This window comes from Triticum aestivum, chromosome 2D (genome assembly GCF_018294505.1).
Source record: "Triticum aestivum cultivar Chinese Spring chromosome 2D, IWGSC CS RefSeq v2.1, whole genome shotgun sequence".
In the NCBI taxonomy this organism is placed as follows: Eukaryota; Viridiplantae; Streptophyta; class Magnoliopsida; order Poales; family Poaceae; genus Triticum; species Triticum aestivum.
Window position 1 is genome coordinate 274,774,976 of NC_057799.1, and position 5,765 is coordinate 274,780,740.

Consider the following 5,765-nt stretch of genomic DNA (forward strand, 5'->3'; position numbering starts at 1 on the left):
CATACCTGTCAGCGTCTTCAGGAGCCATGTATTGCGTCTCATTTTCAGAATCATCTCCACCATGTTCTTCACGTGTAATAAGAGCCAAAGTCTCCTCATCATAGTCACTAGCGGACTCATACCCACCATCCTCAGTAGCAATCATCACACGCTGAGATTTGCATTCTCTCGCATAATGTCCTCTTCCCTTACAACGACGACAAATAATATCACTTGTGTGCCCTGTTGACGCCATGGAAGAAGAAGAGCTCTGCACAGGCCCGGCAGGTGTGCTCTTGGCAGAGAGTGGTGGTTGTGCCTGCTTTCTTGTATCATGGCTGGAGGTGGCACCTGATGGAGATGATGGTGAAGTGGAAGTAGAGGATGCACGTGGTGTCCATGATGAAGGTCGACCTGCAGAAAAGTTAGTTCGCGCCAATGCCTGTCGATCCTGCACTTCACGTTCAGCTTTACAAGCAAGATGGAATAAACGAGTGATATTATTATAATCCTTATACTCTAGAATGGTCTGAATCTCTTTATTTAATCCAACCATAAAACGTGCAAGCATAGCTTCATTCTCCTCAACAATACCACATCTAATCATGCCAGTTTGTAATTCCTGATAATATTCTTCTACAGAATTTTTCCCTTGTCTTAAGCGCTGCAATTTTTGAAGTAATTCACGTTGATAATATGGTGGAACCCAACGAGTACGCATAGCAGTTTTCAAAGCAGCCCAAGTAGCTGGAACAGGATATAATCTACAATGTTCAGACCACCAAACACATGCAAAGCTAGTGAAAGCACAAACAGCAGCAGGAACACGTCTCTCCTTAGGATATTGTAAAAATGTAAATCGTTGTTCAGTTTCTAACTCCCAAGTAAGATATATATCAGGAACATATCTACCCTCAAATGGTGGAATATTCAATTTCAGTTTAGGGAGATGGTCATGATCTCGTACCTGAGGTGGTGGTGCCGTCTACCGTTGCGAATATATATCTGAGGTCGACCTCCTGGTGGTGGTGCTGGTGGCTGCACGTAGTTCTGATTTTGATCAACCTCATCCTCATAATCGCCCGCATAATCGTCATCCTCCTCAGCCGCCGCAGTAGCAGGAGCCAAAGAAGCATCAACAGTAGGTGTAGCGGCACCCGAATTTTGACCAATCTCAATTGGAACGCGCTGTGCTCGTCCCACTTGATTTGGAAGGCGGCGTTGGAGATGTGGTTGTTGTTGTTGTAGAGGTGCGACATATGCAGCCGGTGGTGGTTGGGGAAGACGCTTGAGTAATTCAGTAAACTTGTTATCCAGCTTTGTCTCGAACGACTTCTCCATGGCATCTATCTTCTCCATAGCCTCTTCAAATCTGTTTAGCACATCTCCCACCTGGCCACTCATCATTTGCTGAAATTTATCATGCAACTCCTTGTTCGTCATGTTCTCCCAATCAGTCTCATCGGCTTGTGATCCTGCCATGGTTAGCAGCAATAGAAACACAAAAGAATATGATCCTACAGACTACTAGGAAGTGGTGGTGATGGTGGTGTCACAAATCCTTCAAGCGAATCTCAAATTCTTACCAGTTCTTACCCAGCAGCAGGTGGTGATCGGCAAACGTTGTAGTCAAAAGCGATTACCAGGGAGAGTCAAACGCACGATGTAGATGTATGTGGAGCTGGGAAGGCTTATAATATGGTAGCAAAAATGGTCAGCAATAATCAATTCAGAGATGCAAAATTGAATAAACGCTCAACGTCGGTACTGTGCTGGTCCTAGGCTAGACCGTGCTAGAGACGCGAGCCTAGAACACTAACAAAATCACGGCGCTGCACGTAAACAAGGGAAAAGCACACTCTGGAATTTTTGTTTGCTCTTTTTTTTCGCGCACTTTTTTTTTTCTTGCGCTCCTCTTTTTTTTGCGAAATATCACTATAATGGCGAGTGTCTCAAAACTCTTCCCACGTCAAACTGACAGGATAGGCACAAAATTTTTTTGACTATTTTTTTTCGAAATCAGGGCAGCGACGACGAAAAAGTGCGACAAAAAATCACTGTGACGGCGAGTGTCTCAAAACGCTCCCCGGGACCTAAAAATAGGATAGGGAAAAATATTTTTGGTCGCCGAAATTTTGGCCAAAAAACTTCCCGGGGGTCTCAAGACTCTTTTTTTTTCTTTTTTCCGAGACCTACTCAGGCAAGGAAACACGAAACGGAAAATAGACTCGATCTAAACTATGAAAAACTGTAAAATCTCACCGAGCAACCTGGAAATCTGATACCACTTGATAGAGGCAAAGGTGTCCTGTCTTTCAATGAGATGATGGATATCGCTTTGGTGGAAGTCGACTTTGACGATCCGACTACGAACGTGCGATGACGTCGCGCCTTAGCAATTGCTAAACCAACTCCGAGAGGTTATTGACCATGCCGGATCACGATCAACCTGACCACGAGGGTCTGTTTCCTGCGAGCAAACGAAGAACAAGCAAGAAACTGAGATTGCAATCTGGATATTGCGAATATAAGATGAAAGCTTTATTGATCAAGGTGGGGTTCTGTGACGCCTTTGTCTGGTCGTTGAACACAAACGAAGTACGCGAAGTTGTAGCTATGGCGAACTTTTAATCTAAACAAAACCCAAAGTCTAAACGACGCCCTAAGGGCTGTATATATGGAGGAAGAGGGGGGAATTTTGTGGCCCTTGGGGAAGGGGTCCGAAACCAACCCTATCTCTTGTTTCCCCACACATACGGACTCTAAAAATAGCCTATACTCAAGTATTTCAAAATTACATGGGCCTGGCCCAATAATAAGGTGACGCAGCACCTAGAATAGCCTCTGGACGAAAGTTATGAAGTAGCATCTTGCATATTTCGTCCAAGGCTTCATGCACGCATTATGGTGGCTTCAATGTCCTGAAATCATCACTTGTAACTCCGTTCTTGTCCCCCATGCGCTTGCCATCATCTCCATGCTTGTTCTTGCTCCAATGTTCATCCTTCTCAAAGCTAGGCCCTTCATTTGTAAGCAAAACAAATGTATCCAATTTAGGCAGCATCATATTCTCATGAACATTAGAGTCATTACCAAGAAACGAAAGTACCTAGTAATTTAATTGGCGTGCGCGAGCTCTAGTAATTGGTCCAGTATGTATAGCAGCAGGGGCTGTGGGTGTAACAATGGTATTGATGTCCTCATCATCCTGCCAGTTGCCATATGCATCGACATGCAAGTCAATATAAACTATTACAAACATGATTATCTCATACATCAAATATATCTCATCATGTCTTTGGCCATATCATATCACCACATCCCCTGCAAAAACAAGTTAGACGTCCTCTAATTGTTGTTACATGTTTTACATGGCTGATATGGGTATCTAGCAAGAACGCTTCTTACCTACACAAAGTCACAACGGTGATATGCAAACTGCTACTCAACCTTCTACAAGGACCACCTTTGTCGAATCCGATTCAACTAAGGTGGGAGAGACAGACACCCGTCAGCCATGTTTATGCAATCTAGTTGCATGTCAGTCGATGGAACCGGTCTCATGTACGTGGACATGTAAGCTTGGTCCGGGCCACTTCATCCCACAATACCGCTGAATCAAAATAAGACTAAGGAAGAAAGCACTCTGAATATCAATGCCCACAAACTCCTTTGTGTTCTACTCATGATGTCATCTACGCATAGACCTAGCTCATGATGCCACTGTTGGGGAACGTTGCATGGGAAACGAAATTTTCCTACGAACACCCAAGATCCAATCTAGGAGACGACCATCTACGAGAGGAGAGATTGGATCTACATACCCTTGTAGATCGCTAAGCGGAAGCGTTAAGAAACGCGGTTGATGTAGTCGAACGTCTTCGCGATCCAATCACGATCCGTCCCGCGAACTCCGATCTAGTGCCGAACGGACGGCACCTCCGTGTTCAACACACGTACGGCTTGATGACACCTTCACCTCCTCGATACAGCGAGCGATGGTGAAGTAGTAGCTCGAGTCCTTCGGCAGCACGACGGCGTGGTGGTGGCGGAGAAATCTCAACCAAGCTTCGCTAAGCACTACGGAGAAGAAGATGGCTATGAGGGAGAGGAAGAGCAGCGCCATGGCACGTATAGATGCGTATGGGTGCGGCTGGCCTCTCTCCCCTCCTCTATATATAGGGGGAAGGGTGGAGGGAGGGGCGCCCCTAGATCCCATCTAGGGGTGGCGGCCACCAAGGGGAAACCCTAGATGGGTTTGGGCGCCTCCTCCTAGGTGCCTTGGCCACCAAGGCAAGTGGAGGAAACCCTAGGAAGGCGCCACACCTCCTCAAGCAACGTGGGAAGGGGGCTTGGGGGCGCACAACCCCTTAGTGGGCTGGTGTGCCCCCTCCTCTAGGCCCATGAGGCCCCCTAATACTTGTCGGGGCCTCCCGAAACCCCTTTCGGTCATGCTGGTCATCACCCGGTACCCCTGAAACACTTCCGGACAACAATACCCTTCGTCCAATATATCAATCTTCACCTCCGAACCATTTCGGAGTTCCTCGTCACGTCCGGGATCTCATCTGGGACTTCGAACAACCTTAGGTAACCACCATAATGACTCAACCATACTTATATCGTCACCAAACGTTAAGTGTGTAGACCTTGCGGGTTCGAGAACTATGCAGACATGACCGAGACACCTCTACGGTCAATAACCAATAGCGGGACCTGGATGTCCATATTGGTTCCCACATATTCTACAAAGATCTTATCGGTCTAACCTCGATGTCAAAGATTCAGTTAATCCCGTATGCAATTCCCTTTGTCTATCAGTATGTTACTTGCCCGAGATTTGATCATCGGTATCTCCATACCTAGTTCAATCTCGTCACCGGCAAGTCTCTTTACTCGTTCCGTAATACAAGATCCCGTGGCTAACTCATTAGTCACATTGCTTGCAAGCTCAGTGTGATACTGTATTACCGAGTGGGCCCTGAGATACCTCTCCGTCATACGGAGTGACAAATCCCAGTCTTGATCCATGCCAACTCAACAGACACCCTCGGAGATACCTGTAGAGCATCTTTATAGTCATCCAATTACGTTGCGACATTTGGTACACACAAGGTACTCCTCCGGTGTCTGTGAATTGCATGATCTCATAGTCATAGGAACATATACTTGACATGCAGAAAACGATAGCAATAGACTTGACACGATCACATGCTATGTTTATAGTTGGGTCTTGTCCATCACATCATTCTCCTAATGATGTGATCCCGTTATCAAATGACAACTCATGTCCATGGACAGGAAACCATAGCCATCTTTGATGAACGAGCTAGTCCAGTAGAGGCTTACTAGGGACATGTTGTTGTCTATGTATCCACACATGTATTTGAGTTTCCAATCAATACAATTAAAGCATGGATAATAAACGATTATCATGAACAAGGAAATATGATAATAACCAATTTATTATTGCCTCTAGGGCATATTTCCAACACCGAGGCCATGCCTGTAGATGCTAGGCTAGTCAAGTTTAACCCAAGTGTTCCACATGTGCAACACTAGCTTGCACCCGTCGTATGTGAACGTAGAGTCTATCACACTTGATCATCACGTGGTGCTTTGAGACAGCGAACTTTCGCAACGGTGCACACTTGAGGAGAACACAATTTTATCTTGAAATTTTAGTGAGCGATCACCTTATAATGCTACCGTCGTCCTAAGCAAAATAAGATGCATAAAAGGATTAATATCACATCCAAATCATAAGTGACATGATATGTCCATCA